Source organism: Cryptomeria japonica, chromosome 9 (genome assembly GCF_030272615.1).
Source record: "Cryptomeria japonica chromosome 9, Sugi_1.0, whole genome shotgun sequence".
In the NCBI taxonomy this organism is placed as follows: Eukaryota; Viridiplantae; Streptophyta; class Pinopsida; order Cupressales; family Cupressaceae; genus Cryptomeria; species Cryptomeria japonica.
Genome location: NC_081413.1, coordinates 468,403,036 through 468,423,385, shown reverse-complemented (window position 1 = coordinate 468,423,385; position 20,350 = coordinate 468,403,036). Strand labels below are relative to the sequence as shown.

General features: G+C 36.0%; 1 protein-coding gene across 1 annotated transcript in view; it reads left to right on the top strand.

The window, feature by feature from the left end:
• The window catches only part of LOC131075930 (histone-lysine N-methyltransferase, H3 lysine-9 specific SUVH4), a 122,946-nt gene that overhangs the window by 1,892 nt on the left and 100,704 nt on the right, over nt 1–20,350 (top strand). The window lies entirely within an intron of this gene.

Sequence of the window (20,350 nt, the reverse complement as noted above, 5' to 3'; positions counted from 1 at the left end):
GCTGTAAAGTTCTAAATCCCAGCCTTGAAGAGGTTGCAAAATCTCAGCCATTGATTCTGGTAGGATGAAAAGACACTTACAGTTTTTAAAGTCTTATACACTTATGAATTGCCGCAGAACTCTAGAGAAGGCTAGAAGGCCTCCAGAAATATTTTGGAAAGTTTGAAAGTGATTCTTGGAATATCCAATCCATTACCGAGAGCTTCAAATGAAAGTATTCTTTCTCATAGAATAGAATACGGAATTTATATTCATATCCTTTTTGACGGTAAGATCTGTAGGATGTACCAACTCACGTTTACACAAGATTTCTGCATTTTACGTTCTTTTCTCCACCTATGGATAGTCTAAATTTTTACAATGTAAAATGTACACATCATAAAATTGTGCCTGTGATATTAGATATGTCTTTTGCACTCTCTCCGTATACAACAGCGTTTTAAAAATCAACCAGTTTACGCAGCAGGTGAGTGATTCACACATTATTAATTCTTTATTCTTTTTATGCATCATTCAAGTTTATTTTGTGCTTTTTTAACTTAATAATCTATTTTGTCTGATATTTCTGCCCGGTTCCAGTCCAAGTCAAATTTTTGGGATCTATGTTTTTACTGTGTGCAAGTTTTTGAGCTATAGTATACACCATACTCATGAATCATACCTGTCATATTAGATGTTATTTTTGCTTAGAGTCCTACAAAAAGTTTCCTGCGGGATGAAACATTGTTTCCAAGTTTATAAAACTTTAACGCACCAGGGACTTTTGTAATCTCCTAGAGAAAAGGCCAGGGGCTCTTGGTATATTTTGAGAAACTCAGAAACGTTTTTGGCAATTTTCAACCATTTTCTAAGAGCTTCTAGAATTTTTTTTGAGCTGGGACTTCCAGAGTACTCCTAAAGTTCCCAATGCCGTGACTGGGGATTTTATCATTACTCAAAGAAGTCTAATCTAAAGTCACTGCCCTTTGCTACCTATTTGAGTGTATTCAAGTCTTAGTCAATTGACACTACAGATTGTCTCTATATGCATTGATAGGTATGCAAATGACCTGAGGTGGTTGGTTATCCCACGACAACATAAGCATGAGGACATAGTGATTTGTGCTAGTGTTTTGATTTGTACCTTGTGGTACAACACAGAACAGAACAGTATGTAAGATAGAACCTTGAAGCTCCCTTCTAAAAGATTGAAGGAAATGATAAATTCCCTTACAAGGGAAATTACAAATAAAAGCTTAAACTAGTGGGATTTCTTTGAGTATGGACTGTAAACATGTTTAAAGGAAAACATTTATATTTTTGTTCTCAGGCTAAGGCACAAGACTATTCAACGCTTAGGCATTAGACAAGAATTTTTGCTTTTTTGCCTAACATAGAAGACTTAAATGACAATAAGCTTTCACTCTATTCAATTAAAGTCTAAGTTGCCGGTCCGGGTTTGGGGATCCGGTTTGTCGGTTCAGCTAAATTTCTTTTTGGGGTTTGGGTTTGTTAGTACAAAAAATGTGTAAAATCATAAATCATATTTATGTATATAGATATATGTATATATGTGTATATATAATGTGTTTATGTATATACGCATAGTTTGCAAACTCTGTGAGTACTCTTTGAGTTGCTGAGTATTCTATTTTTTTTGTTGGGCGAGTTTTTACATGTTTAACTCTTGCATATGTAGATATATAGTACATGTGTGTGTATATGTGTACATGTGTATATGTATGCATAGTTTGCAAACTCTGCGAGTACTCTCCGAGTTGCCAAGTACTCTATTTTTTTTGTTGGGCCAGTTTTTACAAGTTTAACTCTCGTGTTTTTATAGATGCAAGAAAAACATGGGTATACATGCCGACGTAGGTAAAACGCTGGTTAGAAGTTAGAACGCATTTTTGGCACATTGTTTTTTCTATAAAACCGTGCATTTTCTCTTTTGAGATGTCAATTTTTAATTTAATACATTTTGTAATTGAATCTTGCAAAAAAAATGTTTCTTTAAGAGATTTTAATTTTAAGTACTTTCTAAGTTGTTGAGTTGAAAATGTGTGTGTGTATGTGTGTACTGTGTATGTATGTATGTGTGTGTGTGTGTATGTTTGTATGTATGTATTTATGTATATGTGTGTGTGTGTGTGTGTGTGTGTGGGATGAACATACTAGTTATATATATATATATATGAACAAATCTAAAATAACAAAATCTTTCACCTGCAGCCACAAACACCTGTTATTTATTTTTATTAATGATGTCTATTGCTTGCTGTTCAATATATTGTGAATTCTGTGTTATGATGTAATGTTCATATGTTATAAACACAATCCTAAGTCTATGTTAAAATATTCGATGTTATTAAACAATAGAGTGAGAGCTCTATATAAAGAATTTACAAGAGACGATATTTCTAAAAGAAACAATCGTAAACAGAAGCTGAAAAATAGAAACCAACTAAAGACGACTGAGATGACTAAGATGATCATTAAAGAAACATTATAATATTCTAATAGCCTAAATGAATTTATAAATCAAACATTTAAGCCTGAAAAATTTACTCTGGTTCTTTACAGGGTATGTTTTGAAATATGTAATGTTTCTCATAAGAAGTAAACTATGTAGATGATTTCTTGAGCCAGAAGCTTCTGTCAATTAATTAATTTGATATTCTGTGATTGCTGTCATAAATACTGGCACTTCAATAGTCATATTTTGATGTTCACTTCTAATTTCTAAGCAATGTACTTAAACAACAGAAATAAAAATGCATAATATCGATTGTAAATTTATAATTGTGTTAAAAGTTTTGTCAATGACTTAGAAAAGAATAACTATCCTAAAATAGATCAGATTGGAATGTGAGTAAATTTTGGTCTTGGTTTGTGTTTGGGCTCTTGGTACACGTCCCTTGGTTCGCCCAAGGTACTGCCCAGGCACTCGGTTTCTTTGTGGGTGCTGAACCCATAGAGAAATGAAGCACCTGGGCAGTACCTTGGGTAAGCCCAGGGACGTACCAGGACCAAACTAGTACAATTTTGTCCCCATATTCAATACCTTGATAAGTGTAACTACAGTAAGAAATAGACTACTGAGACGATCATCTAAATATAACCTATCCCCAAATAGATGATCTGGAAGATCACTCCAAAATAGTCCAAAATAGAAGAAAGCAAAAAGCAGATGTAGCTAAAAATAGCTACTTTGGAACACTTGTAGATGGTCCTTGTGCACTAGCAACATATGCACCTGTTGACCTCTACAATTGTCAATGTCGGTCTTTGTCATCATCTCTTTGTTGTACACACATGAAACTTTGTATTTGTACTTACCTTTTGTTAAGGTTTTTGTTTATTGATTGTCACTTGTGTGGTAATCTAACCTGATTGTGATTCATCTGGTCAATTTGCAAGGTCATCTTGTGATGATCTTTTCTTTGACTAATGACTTTTGTAGGGTGAAGATGATAATCACAAGCCCAATACAAAGTAAATGACGATGGAATATCAAGGGAAGCAAAAGAGCAAGGAATTGTAGAATAGTTAAGGGCAGATCAAATAAAACAAATATCTCAATATGAGCTAGAGTTTTACTTGGATGTTAAGAGGAAAAGTTGGTGGAATTTTTCAATGGCTTAACCACTGGGCAATTCTCACCCAAATCAGAAAATTGGTGACATATATGCTTTGCACTGCCTAAGTCTCTGCCTAACTTTTAAGAGGAATGGTAGGTGCACTTTTTGCTTGGAGTAACCCTAAGTCATTTCTGTTGGTGTCATGTCCCCACTATGACATCGGACCCAACATCGAATAAGTCTAAACACGAGGTGAGAAATTGTCTTAGATAAGACTTCACAATTTCTCCAACGCTACAGTCGTCTGTCAACAGCAAGACAAAGATATTTAATATGCTACATCTGTTGGCCCAGTTTGCCATTGCGTCAAAAGACCGATCTATCAACGCCCAATAAAAACTGTAGAGATATGGATTGCACGGGAGGCAGTTAGTCCCTTGTCATGAATCCCGAGGGGAGCGTTGACCATTTTGCCAATAATCTTCCCCTCAGTGTTACCTGAGGGGATTCGAACCCGTGACCCAAACGCTCTGATACCATTTGTTGGCCCAGTTTGCCATTGCGTCAAAAGACCGATCTATCAACACCCAATACAAACTGTAGAGATATGGATCCCACGGCAGATGGTTAGTCCCTTGTCACGAACCCCGAGGGGAGCGGTGACCATTTTGCCAACAACATCAACTCTCTTAAGACATTCAGTTTAGAAGAAAAATAAGAAATAAGAAAGATAGCAGTAAAGGTTGTCATTGTATGCAGCGATTTACAAAGGAAATGATTGGACAGTAACTACAACTTACAACAATCACATAAACAACAAAAGCGACTTTGTTTCAAGGAAACGACAAAGTGCAAATAGACAAAGCAGCGATTCATAGAGAAAAGAATTATGGTTAATATGTTTACTTTAATAAACATTGAAGTGGCAAGAATGCTGGCTGGTTTGATAAGGCATAGACATAACTCATGAAAAGCAGCAAAAAGGATTGATGTGCGAACCAAAAATGAGATAAAAAATGTGTTTTAAATGCAGAGTGTTGGAAGTCTAGTCATTGATGTTTGGGTGAGGGCCAAGTCCATTACAAAGTAATTTTTATAAAGAAGAGATTGGTTGTAAGACCGATGAATCAAAAGAACAATGTTGAATAGAAGAGCCAATTGTTTGGCATGAGATTGAGCAGTTGATGAGAGATACTATAGGCACTAGTGAAGGGACACTTGTAGCTCTTTTAGGAACACGATAGTATCAACCGTTTCAAGTTCATGGTGGGATATACGAATGATGAATTATTGTGCTTATTGATGGCACACAATTTTATCAATGGAGGCCTTGTGACCAAGCGAAGATTGAGGGTGGAGGATTTTCTAGGGTTCAATGTCACTATCATTGATTGCTTAACCATCCCATGCACCAAGGTAATTTGACAACTCAAGGTATCTTTGGGTGATTATAAGGTATGTGATGATTTCTATGTTGTGGGACTAGGGGAAACGCACGTGCTTCTAGGCCTCTATCATGGTAGAATATTCCAAGAACACTTTTGCTACTAATATTTCAGATGGAAGTGTGCATGGTGATAGGCGTATGGGAGACGGTCTTATCTAGTATAAGAAGAATGTTTTCCTTATATGTGAGTCCAAGATGAAGGATACAATTTGTGGCTAATAAAAGACCTATAAGCAAGTAAGAGAGATTTTCTTGTATGGGTTTCATGAAGGATGTTCTCAAGCATTTTAGAGAGTGCATTATTGGCCACCAAAATAAAGTAAAGCACAATTTTCTAGTAGGTTTACTCTAGCCTTCACCCATTCCTAATAAAAAATGGGAAATATATCCATGCATATAATCACATGCCTTCCTTAGGTAAATGGTGAGGATTACATTTGTGTCATAGTCGATTAGTTAACTAAATCCATTCATATCTTTGCCATCCATATTGTTTTCAATGAAAACATGTAGTTGACTTGTATTTCAAATAGGTATTTTGGACACGTGTGATGTCCCCAACTCAAGCCATGAGGCTTAACAGTGCATTTACCGTCCTTTCCTTGGTTTACCCAAGAGGAAGAGGACTTAGAGCATTATTGGGTAAGTGTGGAGTCTTAGGCTTGTATTCTATTATATTCTTAAGTTGTGGGCACATCTTTTTATGCAACTTAAGTGATTTTAAGTTTTGGGCATGTCTTTTATGCAACTTAAGTGACACCTAGCCAAAAGACTTAAGTTGTCCCCCTTTTATGTACTTTTAGGGATTTTAAAAAGCATGTGACAAAAAGGCAAAGGAGGTGTGCGTTTTCAAGGAGCCTTTTGGCTCATTTTTAGTGTTTTAATGCAGAGGATTGGATTAAGAGGTGGATGATTAAGGGCTGAGATCAATTCATCCCTTTGGGAGTTACTATATATCTCTCTAGGGTTCTTTAGAGCTCATTATGTTATGTTATTAGTCTTTTATCTTTTTCTGCTGCAATCTTTCGCTTAAGGTCTGAAATCCTCGAGTATCCCTGGTTTCAGAGAGACATATGGGCTCCCTCTAGTCAGAAAGGGTGTGTTTCAGTGGAAGAGCTTTGGTTTGTGAAAGCTTAGCACATCATTTTTTAGGGCTGCAATTGTTTATCAGGTTTGGATGCTGATTTAGAGGTGAAATTCAGAGTTACAGGTTCAGATTTGGACTAAATACGATAAGGTATGTTCATATTTCTAAGCATCATCAAGAACAGCAATAGAAAGGACAAGTTTATTAGACCTAGTGCTGGTTTATTGGGAGTTTGACAAGGTAAGCTAGGGTTTGAAGTCTTTTCTCAGGACAGCTAGGGTTTGAAGATAAATTATGAGGTATTTGTGTCCAAATCTGTATATTTGAATCATCTATATCTCAGGAAATTAAGAGAAAATGAATGTAATCCATTTTTTAAATTTTTGGGCAGAATTAAAAGGGATTTTCTGTACTTTTTCTATGTTTAGTAGTACCCAGAAATTTATTTCTATTAGCCTACGTTACCAGGGGACACATCCCCGGGCTAAAATCTCCTGTCCCTGTACCGGGGATGTTTCAGGGACTTGTGGATGGCCAGGGGACGTCCCCCTGCCGTCCCCAAAATTGCAAAATCTGTGGGAAACATCCCAGAAACTTGGGGACGGCAGTGATTCTTAAAGGAGACATCCCCCCGTCCCCAATATGGTTGGGGACTAAGTCACCAGGTTCGAATTCGAATTCGAAGTTCGACAACTTTGAAATTCGAATGAAATTCGATGAGGGAAAAATTCGAAATGTATAAAATTCGAATTAAGTTTGCCATATGTATAAATATGCCAGATATATTCTATAAAACAACCAATCTTTCATATGGGGGATGGTTCCATATGAATTGCTAATAAGGTTTATTGTAAGTAACATCTTTATCTCATCTTATGAGAATAACAGAATCACCAAATACTGGAATACCTCACTGATTGGGTAATCAATTATCATCTTCAGCATTTTTTTCTCATCCTAATTGAGGGTTCTAACAGACATAAATATCCTGAAGAAAGAACGGGTTAATGGGTTTTAATCAAAGAAAAGAAGATGTGTTTAAAAAATACTAACAGAAGAAGAAGGCCAAAAATTTATTTATTTATTTATTTATTTTGAAGTTCGACAAATTTCGAACTTCAAGGATGAAATTCGGCCGAACCTGGTGACTTAGGTTGGGGACATCTGTGACATCCCTTAACTGTCCCAGGGACGGTCAGCTGTCCCCCTTTTGCCAACACATTTAAAAAACAAACTCAGATGCTCAAAAAAAACATTTTTTAATTTTATTATAGGTCTGTAAAACTGGATTTTCACTAATATGATGGGTAAACATGTCTGAATCACTTCCCAAAGCACTTAGAAATAATGAGCAGCAGCCTGGTATTAAATTTTACAAACACTTAGAATTCAGTAGTGCGTAAAAAAGTGGTTGCAGGTCTGCAATATTGGACTTTGCACTGATATGAAAGGTAAACAGGTTTGAATCATAGCCAAAAGCACTTAGAAATATGAATAGCAGCTTGGTAATGAATTTTACAAACACCCAAAACATTGTAGTGCATAAAGAAGCGGTTGTAGGTCATAATGTAATGGAAGACTATCAAAATATCCTCCAACTAGAAAGAAACAATGAACTACATGCAAACAAGTGCTGGCATATTGACAACGGATTTTCAATTATGAATGCATATTGAGTATTGACAATGGATTTCGAATTATGAATGCATATTGAGTATTGACAATGAATTCTGAACACAAATATGGTTTGTTAAGGTTCTATAAGTACATATATCTGCTTTATCCATGTTTTCATATGAATATAATGTATATACACATGCTTTATCTATTTTTCATATGAACATTTAAAATATACCTTGTATATTTTAAATTTTCCCTATATTTTATATAGCCGTCCCCAAAATTGGCAAAAAATTTGCCGTCCTGGAAACGCGTCCTGCCATCCCCTATCGTCTTTGTCTCGGAAACTTGGGGAAACATAGCTATTAACAGAAAAATCAGATCAGTAATCTGATTATAAATCTGAGTTTGTTGTAGAATTTCTTATATGCAAATCAAGTTTCAGATATTTCTGTGCCCTAATTTTGGAAATATTGTTATTTTTCTATTATTCCTATTTGGGGATATTACAACATGGTTTGCTTAATACCATTGTTAGTCACAAGGATGGCAAAGTCCTCAGCTCCTTTTGTAGAAGCTATTTCATTTGACTAGCACTAAGCTCGTTCCTGTTGTTGTGTAGCTAGGTCGGATCCCTTCTAGGGCCGATCTAGTGCACAAAATGCCAAGTGGCCTGTCGGCCTTGGCATTTGAATATCTCAGTTGTATGACTCTAATTTGGGGCAGACCCTATTTGGGCGAACCACTTTTGTATAACTTATGATTAAGTTAAATGTAACTTGCAACTAAGGGAGACTCATATGTAACTTGTAATATATATATTTCTGACCCTATCCTTGGTGCCAAAAGTATATGGCCGACTTGAGGTCTATTAGGAGGTATTGATTCATGTATATGCAAGGTCATGATTGAATCAATAGATATGAATTCAATAACATGAAGGACATGTAGTGTGCTCAAGGGTGACGATAAGAGCTTATCGTCTATGGTTGGGAAGGCAACAGATCTGATGTTTGCCCGTGGTTAATGAGCACTACCATAAATTCAACAACTCCTATTATCAATTATCACCCCCAACCCAATGAATAGACAAAGATAACAAATAAGTGGTTTAAGGATATTTGAGGAACTATGCCATAGATAAATAGACAACATGCGTTAATTGGCTACATCTTGAAGAGAATTGTCATGACACCATTTATGGCACTAAATGGATATGATGCAGTCACCTCATTGAAGTGGTGTTCATTGACAATAGGGTGTCAATAGCTGGCCCAAAATCAATAGAAGCTTTAAGCAAATCAACATTGCACCAAGATATTATTTGGGGTTGGAGATATGGTCTTTCTATCCCTATAACCATCTAGGAACTTTTTAAAAGATATTAAGGTACTCTTCAAAGGACCAAGTTAAGTTTAAAAAACTCTACACTTAGATCCTTTGCATTGACACCTTTTTTGCATTTGTAGAAAGCCAGCTGAATAGAGAAACTCATCACTTGCATATGCTCATCGCTCAATATTTGTGGAAAGGATGAGAAGCTAAATACTTTTATATAGTTGAGAGTTGGGAGTGAGATGAACCAATTAATTTACTCTGCAATAGTAGCCCTAGCTTGCTTTGGAAAATGGATATGCAACTTTTTATCCATCTTCTTGATTGGATGCAACATAAAGGATTCATTCACCTTTTAATAGTGTTTCAATGACTTGCTATATTTCAGCTGAGGTAACATTTGTAAATGTGTGTGATGCTGAATGATCTCTCTCTTGACAATCCTGAATTAAAACCTATCTTTGCAAATGCATAAGACCAAAAAAGGGAACATATGAAACTCATGAATGTGGTCAAAATCAACTGTCTATGAATGCATTCGCTGATCAAGATGTCCAGTCCAAATAGATCTCACCCTTGCAAATCATGTTCATGATGTAAAACTCCGATGACCCAAATTTCCTTGCTTTTGTTTGTCCCATCTCTCCACTGAGAAGAGTGATCATCATGGCCAGTTTTTCTTTTTACTCATTTCTTCTAAATGTTTTACATGTTTTTGGCATTCAGAAGTCTTCGTGTTTCACTACTCTTTGCATTAGCCAAATTAGCCTTTAGAGTTTCTTCATACAAAGACAAACTGAATATACTTTTGATAGAATCAGGGTCAAGCTTGCAAAGCAGCTGCCCATTCAACGACCCTATCTCTCTTGTCACTTGATTATAATGATTAGTACATTCATCAATGAACATTGGACTTTGCACCAAAATTTGAAAAGAGGCTGCCCATACAAGACCAGTGTCTCACAATCTTTTTGACACTTTGTTACCCAAATAAGCTTTCCCAAGTCCAATTTTTGGACATTTACGTGTCCCAAGTCAGCATCCTTGAACTGAAGCTATTTGGACATAAGTTTGGGAGGTGCCATTACATTGGGTTATAAATGGTATGTCATCTTATTTTCTGTTCTGAATTGAGCCTTCCTCTTGTTTTTATACTTTTACTCGTAGAAATGGGACTCGGACTCGGCTCAGACTCGACAAGGCCGACCCAGACTCGTACTCGGGGACTCAGAGTCAGACTCGGCTGGATTCAGGAAAGTGAAAAACTCAAGAAATTTAGAGATTTTTAAAGATTTAAAACTTGTTTCTTGCACCCTTTATTGAATACACCTTAAAGACACAATAACATTATCAAACTCGGCTCATTTGATTACATACACAAGTATACATCAATCACATAAGCATAAACACAAATTGTAGCTGAAGGAAATAACAAACATAGATATATAATTATTGTCAAATGTATACAATATTACAAAACTCATGGAATAAAAAATCCATGTCACCATATGATCATCATCAAATGTTCCACACAAATACCAAAGGTAAATACAACTACAAGCCTATGGCTCAGAGGAGCGTGCACCCTCTTGCCCCGGCCCCCTGTGAAGGCATTTAAGGTAGGTCCTGGATGATTCGGCAGCCATAGTCGCTCCCCGTGACACCATGCCATGCTCACCAACATCAGGAACATCCGTGTCACTATCAGTATCTACCTCTGAATCTGCTGTCTCTGCGCGTGCTCTCTGCTCCTCTGCCATGGCTACAACCTCAGCATCTATATCTACCTGGTCGATCCAATCAATGTCATCATCACTAAAGACAGCTGCAGGATCTGTCTCAGTGGCCCACTCTGCTTCAGGATCAACCTCATCTAGAATGATAAGAGAGATGTCAACTAATGCATTCTTTCTCATTCTCAAGCGGAGGTTGTAGTGAACAAAGACGAGATCATTCATCTTCTCCATAGATAATCTATTGTGCCACTTACAGAAGTAGAAGCGGAAGCACTAGCACCAGCAGTAGCAAACTGAGTGGGACGATATGGAGGTAAGGAAGAAGGGCCTCCAACACAACCTAACTGTGTCCCTCTTCCTAAAGTTGCCTCTCTCCCAATGGCCGCTCGATCCTCCTTTTGTTTCTTTTTCCTCTCAATTTCCTCAACCATTACATAACAATCACATACGGCCTCAGGGAGTGCTTTTAGGCATGGTTCGACATCATGTCCATGCACACCAGAAATATGGTATTTCAGTCTATATATACTTCCATGGAATATTGTTTTGCAAAATGTACATTTTGTTTGCCCCTTTCCTTGCCTTGGAAAATCCTCATGATATTTCCAAGCAGGGTCCTTTCTAATGGAGGGTCTAGAAGCTGAAGTAGATTTTGTAGGATAGTTTTGTGAAACTTGAAGTTGAGGCAAATAATAAAGTGAAGTTTGCTGCAATGATTTTGGAAGAAAATGTAAAACTTTCAAAATAAATGAATAGAAAATGGATTTTTTGCATACAAGAAACAAAAAAATCTTCAAAAAAACAATCTTACCTTTTACAACAAGCTTGAAATGAGCTGCAAACTCTTCCTATCCAACTCTTGATGCACCGAATCCAAACACAATGCAGCCCCAATGTGATAAATGGAAGAAATCTTGAACTTCCTCCTTGCTGGTTTTTCTTCAATGCACCCTTGTTTTTCTTCACAACTCATTTTTCTCCTCCTATTTTTCCAAATGAATGAAATGAAGTTCACTTTTAGGGTTGGAGGATAAATAACATAAAAAAAAGAAATTGAAAACTTTAAAAAATGCATTTTTTTCTGCTTTTTTAAAGCCTTGCCGCCGGTCGAGTCCCAGGCATGGGACTTGCCGAGTTTGGCGAGTTTATGCCAAACTCGCCAACTCGGCGAATCTGGCGAGTTCGCCCCCTGGACTCAGACGAGCCCGAGTTTGAGCTCGCCAGACTTGGGGGGCATGAATCGTACTCGGACTTGCTGAGTTTGGCAAGTCCTAGGCGATTTTCCAATCTCTGCGTTTTACTACTCTCTATGTCTGGTTTATATGATCAACACCTATCTTTCTTGGAACAAAACAGTATTCTGTATTGACCAAAGCACAAGCTTTAACAGTGAAATGCTGACACTACCTTATCTTCATCAACTGCTGTTTTGAGACTACAAGGTTATATTGATGAGGACATTTGCTGAGTATATTGCCAAATGTAGCTCCAAATATGCTAAGAAGGAAATGGAACTGTTTTTGGTTGCTGCTGTTTTAGATAACAAAACCCCACTGTTCACATTAAAATCTCTGCTGTTTGGGAAGATGATAATCACTGTTTTTTGAGGTTAGAAACTGCTGTCTTAAGAAGGTAATACTTGCTAATTGCTATTATTCAGGGCCACAAATTGCTTTTTAATTTTGGGACAATTCTACCATGAAATCTGCTGTCTTTTGAAGATTAAACCATTTTGTTTGTGGAGGAATACAAACATTTTGTAAAAGGGAGAAGACTGCCATTGTATTGAGGTTAGAAAACACTGCTTGAGAGGGCAAAAGTTGATGTTTTCTCTTCCCAATCTCTTATGACAGTTTGGTTGTAATGTCCCCACTTTGAAATGCAAGTTAATATTAAATAATAATAATAAAATTTAAAATTAAAATATACAAGTATAATTAAATAAAATGAAATTTTAACTAAGTTAATGAATGGTCAAAAGACAAGAAATGAAAAGTTGTGACTCTCTCAAACATGAGATATAAAAGGGAGAAGAGAACCTCATTTGAGGGGTAAAATTTGGGGGAATCAGAAGTGCAGATCTGATCTAAAAAAAGGAGTGCAGAACTGATTGTGAAAGGTTGTGTCCCTTTCAAAGGGCACAAATAATAAAGAGTCACACTGTTTCGAAGGGTGCTAAGGGTGTGTATCTTGCCAAAGGGCATACAGCCTCTCCCCCACATTGAGTGATATAAGGGAAAGGAATCAAAAGTTTCCTGGGATATCACCAATGACCAGAGCAGATTGACACTGCTATTAAGTTGCAGGCATTAACATCCTGGCTTTTGGTGGTATGCATGGGGATGTGCTCAATATATGAAGTCTGATGATATTCTACTGCAGAATTTAATAGTAATATCAATATAGACTGCAATATGAATGACAGTCATACTTAATTCCATCCACATTCATAATACATTGAAGTTACTACACTTGTAGCCCATTCCTTAATTTGTCATGCTCCCAACCCAATATCGTTGAAATTGTCTTACAAAGTAAGACTTCACAATTTCATGAATCAAACTGTCATGTCCCCCACCTTGATTGTTAAATATAACCTAAATAGGAGAAATTATTAGTAATTAATATAATCAACGAATGATTCGAAACTAATAAATATTTATTAATTGATATTTATTTATCAATAATAATATTTATTGAAATATTTAAATCAATTATATTACATAAATTATAAACAAATATGACAATCTGTCATACCCCGTATCAATTGATATGGTGACGTTTTGATAGTTGATTATTTATTTAATGTATTTGATATAGTAGTTGATCAATCATTTAATTAATCTAATAAATCTAGAAATAATAAATAAGTACGATGCATATTGAAGATAGGACGTTGATCTAGCAATGATCAGAGATTATAATATTGATATGTATGTATATGCATAATATCAATATTAGATATCCAAGATCACCTTAAGCAGATGGTCAAGAGAACCCTTATATATATCTCTATAGTCGGTACAATATCCATCTATTATATAGACCATATGTAAAGGCAACCCATATCGATATCATCATGCAGATGTAACATGACATAGCGATATTATCTATCGATCATTATCAATTTGTTTCAATCAGTAAAGAATGGTCATATCGAAAAGCATACTATCTTACTGCCACCCAAGGGAAGGTCAAGATAACTAAATTACAAGGCAGTACATACCGTAATGCAGCGAATTTACTTAGTAATGCAAAGGCAATGATTAAGACTAAAAGCATGATTTGTATAAGTAACAATTGTTCATGAATAATGGGAAGGGGCGATAATTACTAAGGGATCGATCTTATTATCAACTAAAGCAACAATCTTAGTAGAGAGACACGGGGTTAAGAAAATTATAAGTATTACGATTTAGTCAAAGGGCAAACACATCATATTAAAGGTCATCTTACCGCCACCCTTGGGAGGAAGATGACCACTTGGAAAGACATACGCTTTCATTCCATTGAGGAGATATATATATATACGGCACCTCATCCATTCAAGAGGGGGGAAAAAGAAGAAAATAGATATAAATTTTCTGGCAGCATCGATCAGATCAGATCTGTTATTAATTTATGGGCAGTAACATCACTGTTTTGGGTGGTATGCACGGGGATGTGTTTAGTAAGTGGGCTTAATATATGAGGCCCATGAAACCCGATAATGTTCATATGCAGAATTTAAATACTATCCTAAACTGCAATGTGTATACATAATTTCATAACAGTGGTAGACCAGATCTGACATGTGTCAGATCTGTCTGCCATTACTAACCACTTAATATTTTAATAACTAATATTTACAAGCAGGGGGAGATAGGCTGAACATGTATGCTTAACATAGGAAGGCTAATAAGGTTTGAATGCAGAATTTAGTAGTAAGAGTAATATAGACTACAACACGTATGACAGTAATTATGCATTTCTTATATAATGGCAGACCAGGTCAGATCTGTCTGCCCTTACACCCCACTAAATATAATTATTGCTTGTAGGCAGTACTCAGTAGTGCTATTTTAATATATATTTGATAACTAGAAAATATATAAATATTTGATAATATAATTTATTAATTTATTTATATTCAAATCAGAAAATAATAATATATATACATACATACATACTGAACATAACATCAATAAGATTACGTTTATATATTTACAAAAGCATAAATTATAAATATACATATTATTATGAATATGATGGATGGTTTTCAATAATAGAACGGAATATGATATAAGAAGGGAATTATACGAAGACAGTGGAATACATCAGATAATTTAAATATAAAATCAATACAGCAGACTGAAGACTAACCTATAAGATCATATGTAGTATGTAACCAATCTCTTTGACAGAATTATATTGTTATTATAATATCGTTTTATATATATATGTGTGTGTGTGTGTACATGTGTGTATACACACACACATATATGTACATATCTGCAATGTACTTGTTCATGTGGAATCAATAATAGGAATAAAGAAGTATGTAAAGACAGACATAAATTATAATTGAAATGATAATGAAATGTAGAATGTTATATGAATAATGTAGCTATATGATGGAGGCTATTGGGAGGAAATTCCCTTAGCCTAATTCAGGGATTATGATAATCCCTGATAGGCAGTATATAGTGAATATCTATATGCATATATATGGCTTGGTTGATTAAGTTCAATCAAGAAGAGACGGATTTGGCCAGTCCCCTCTAATGGACTTGGATGATGAGATGTATCAGCCAAGGCAAGGAATTGACATATGGTCTTCCTTGGATGGCTTGGGTGTAAACCCAAGACAAGAATCAAATTAACCTTCGATTTCTTGGATGGCTTGGGTGTAAGAAGTTACATCCAAGACAGGAATCGAATTAACCTTTGATTTCCTGGATGGCTTGGGTGTAAGAAATTACATCCAAGATCGGAATTGAATTAACCTTCGATTTCCTGGATGGCTTGGGTGTAAGAAATTACATCTAAGACAGGAATCGAATTAACCTTTGATTTCCTGGTATGGCTTCGAACCAAGATGGGCTCCAAGAAGGCGAGCTTCACAAGCCGCCTAAGGACATGTCCCATTGCTGCACTCGTATCCTTTTTAAGAATTGAGATTAGTGTTAATTGAGTAATTGAACTTTAATTGCAAATTAGATTAGTTTGTATATATTTTTGTTGTGTTCTAACAATCTGTTTTGCAAAATAATGATCTCTAACTAGTAGGGACATTACACAAACACAATCGCTTATCCCATGAAGTCGGGCATTGTTAGACAATGCACAACATCACAGAATCAGCCTAAAGGATCGGATCTCTTCTATAATACAGCGATCATATTCATCATAATTGATTTCAGAGGTGTGATAACATTCCTAACAACTGAATAGTCCACATAGATTAACAAAGGGGCAGTGGTCAAATCATGAAAAGGCGCACATCCCTCACAATCATTGCAACCCCTTGAAAGGGTTATGACTCTCCAATGTCTAGCGAAGGAAATAAGGGACCACTCCAGCGCCCAGATCAAACCATGGAACAACTTTGGAAGAGAAGAGAACAAATAGATCGAATCTGCAACTACTGTTAGGATAAGACAATATTTTGGATTTCCTATTTGAGAAATAAAAGTATTCTCTCTCTAACCCACCCTTAGCTGTTAAGATTTGAAATCTAGGGTAAATTAGGACATTTCATAAAAGGGGACATTACATTGGTCATTTAAATGCCTTTCACTTGATGTTTTAAGAAAAATATAAATTGAAAGATGACTGTTCAACTTTGAAGAAGTTTATATAAAATTTTCTACTCTAAAGTTGTTTGACTGCAAAATTGATGTCAATAACTACATTCTCTCACCATTTGATATATGGGCATCTTCTTCTTCTGTTTTACATTGTCTATTCTAGTGTCTACCTTGGTTCTACAAAGAGGGCAATTAGAACGAGAATGAAACCACATATCAGTACACTCTGTTTGAAAACTGTGCTTGCAGTTGGGCAGAAGCCTAACATTCTCTTCATTTTCACATTCAGACAAACAAACTGAGTGGTATGTTCCTCTGGGTCTAAATCTCTATGATGTATAGACAAACATGGGCAAGGCCTCTATGATTTTGGCCGTAGTTTGCAAACCCTGCGAGTGCTCGTTATATTGCCAAGTACTCACATGTTTTTTTACTGTGTGAGTATTTGCAAGCTTAACTCACATGTTTGCAGGTATGGTTTTCTAGTGAAAACTTGTTGGGATTTTTTGTGAGTACTTGCCAAAAGTAGGCAAGTACTCACCAAATTTTGGCAAGCCCGTGGTGAAAAATCTCAACTAGGATTTTTTCTTTTTATTTCTAAGCATTTAATTTAAAAGAAACATGACAAATTGTTAAAAATTGGCAAACATGTTGGATGGCCAACAATTGCCAAAAGTATTTAAGTCCCAAAATTGACTTCACATACCAACATGACTTGCTATCAACTGTTTAATCAATGCTGGGTAAACAAAATTGACTTCACTTACCAACACAAGTTCAAATTGTTATATTTTTTACTTTCCTGATATGGAATCCATGATAATAATTTTCAAAGATAATTATCATAAATTCATAATAGTTAACAGTTAGCAGCTAGCTATTGTATCCACTATTTGGCTTCGCATGATGATGGAATTTTGTAATCCATACTTATTGAAGAATCAAATTTAACAGAAAACACTTCCTCATGGTTTTTTAGGCTCATTTGATACATTTGTAATTGAATTTTGCCAAAAAAAAGATTTTTTTAACAAAATTTTAGTATTTTTTTAGTCGTGGAGTTGAAAATTTTGGGCTTACTGAGCACTCCTTGAGTTTGAGTCTGTGAACTATGAATTTGGCATTAAAGCATAGTCTTAAATACCAATCCTCTCTCATTGGAGAAAGTCTTCGTAGTCATGAAAGCTTATTCCTTGCAAGAGAAAGTTTGATATATATCCTTCTATGCAAGATTGCATAGATATAGAGTGTGAATAGGAGTTCAACCATGTAGACGAAAACACGAAGGCTCCTACTGTATAATAAATTTTGGAAATATAAATGCTGATAGTGGTTTGATAGAGTTTTGATTCTAAACTTCAAACATTCTTTGACATGTAAGTTGTCACCAATTTTAATCAGCATGACATAGGCAGTTTCCTCCCAAAGCGTAAAGGAATCCATCTCTAAGGTTGGAACAGGGTTTTCTATCGACTATTTCATATATCAATAATAGATGTACCAAGAATAGAGAATTGTACACTTATTTAATTACTTTAAGAAGCATAAATTCCAATATAAAAGCATTATTTATAGTGAAACATTACTGTCAAAGTTTTTTTTAAAACAATTAAAAAAAGAAAGAAAAGAGATCGGTTTAGAAATGTGAGAATTGGACTATTATTTACAAATTACAGTCCAACAACTTCAGCTGTGATAAGAGCCTTCCAATCTGTAGTAATATCTGAGACAACATATAAATGGGGTTTGCTTGATAAGGCATTAGCCACAACATTATTATGTCCCTTCACAAATTTGATGTCAAACTCATAGGCTTGAATCTTGCTAACCCATTTTTGTTGCCTATCATTCAAATCTCTTTGCCTGAGAAAATATTTCAGGCTTTTATGATCAGTTTTAAAAGTAAACTTATTACAAACTAAGTATTGCCCGAACTTGGCCAGAGCATGCATTATGGCCAACATTTCCTTGTCATAAATTGAGAGTTTACAAGATAAGCAATTGGATGCTTATCTTGTAACAAAATAGCCCCCACGCCTTCACCCGAGGCATCACATTCTAGAACAAAAGGAAGAGAGAAATTCAGAATTGCCAAAACTGGGCATGAACTCATTACCTCCTTAAGCTTATTGAAAGCTGGCTGTGCAGGTGGGGTCCACATGAATGCTCCCTTCTTGGTCATATTTGTTAAGGGGGCAACCAGCTGGGAGAAACCTTTAACAAATCTTCTATAGTAGTTGCATAACCCCAAAAACCCCCCTCAGCTGCGTAAGATTGTTTGGCCTAGGCCTTTCATGGATGGATTTAATCTTTTCTTCATCAACACTCACTCCTTGCTCGCTGAGTTTGAAGCCCAAGTACAATATCTCTTGCAATCCAAACTCACATTTAGATATTTTGGCATAGGATTGTTTCTCTAAAATACCCAACACCTCATCTAGGTATTTCAGATGATCTTCCCATGTTTTGCTATAGATCAAAATATTATCAAAGAAAATTAGAACAAATTTCCTTAGTTGTGAGATGAATACTTGATTCATACAGGACTGGAAAGTGGCAGGGGAATTTGTTAACCCAAAAGGCATCACTAAGAATTCGTAGTGCCCATAATTACACCGAAAGGCTGTCTTGTGTACATCCTTATCTCTTACTTTGATTTGATGGTATCCAGAGCATAAGTCAATTTTAGAGAAAAATTAAGCTCCGTGTAATTCGTTGAGTAATTCATCAATTCAGGTATCGGATAGTGGTTCTTGATAGTCCTTTTGCTGAGAGCTTGGTAATCAATACGCATCCTCATAGTTCTATCTTTCTTCCTTACTAGCATTACTGAAGATGCAAAATGGCTGCACCTTGGTTTGATGTGTCCCATATCCAATAGTTCTTTAATTGCCTTCTCACTTTCTTCCTTGTAGATCGTAGGATGATGGTAGGGGGTGAACGTTATAGGTTTGGCTCCTTCTTCCAGCTCAATGATATGCTGGAAACCTCTATTAGGATGACGGTAGGGGGTGATCGTTATTGGTTTGGCTCCTTCCAGCTCAATGATATGCTGGAAACCTCTATTAGAGGGCAGCCCTAGCAGAATGTCTTTGAAACCTTGCTGTATTTATCCAAGGTGGACTAGATCTGACTATTGGGATTATCCCTTTTTCCATCGATACGTGTGATGAGGCATTCTGCTGCCCATGCCACTTATTTCTTGCGGAAAATGCGTTCCATTCTTCTTGCTGATACCTCCATTGCTCCTTTGTCTGATAACCCTCACAAAACTATCTTTTTCCCATTGTGTTTGAATGAGATATCCATCTTACGTTGACTAGTCTTGTATTTGTCAATTGCATTAGGCCATTGACACCCCAATACCACCTCCATATCCGTATTGATCACATAGAAGTCATCTTTTAATTTGTACTCCCCCATTGTTACCCCCAACTGGGTTACCTTATGGGTGCATGAGAGGATCATTCCGCTGGCTACTTTTACATCAAATCCCTCTATGGAAGTTGCACTTAAACCAAGTCTCTTAACTACCCCTTCATCAATATAATTGTAAGTGGCTCCACTGTCAATAAGAATGATTACTTTCTGCCCTTTAATGACCCCTTTAATGCAAAATGCACCATATCGAGGCTCTCTCGTGAGAGCAGCAAGGGTGCCTCCGGCTGGTTCCTCAACCTTTCTTGTTTCATTTTCCAAATCAACCTCATCATTTTCAGATTCTCCATTAGAGATTACTTCTATGTAATGTATTTGCCCTTTCCCTAAGCACCGAT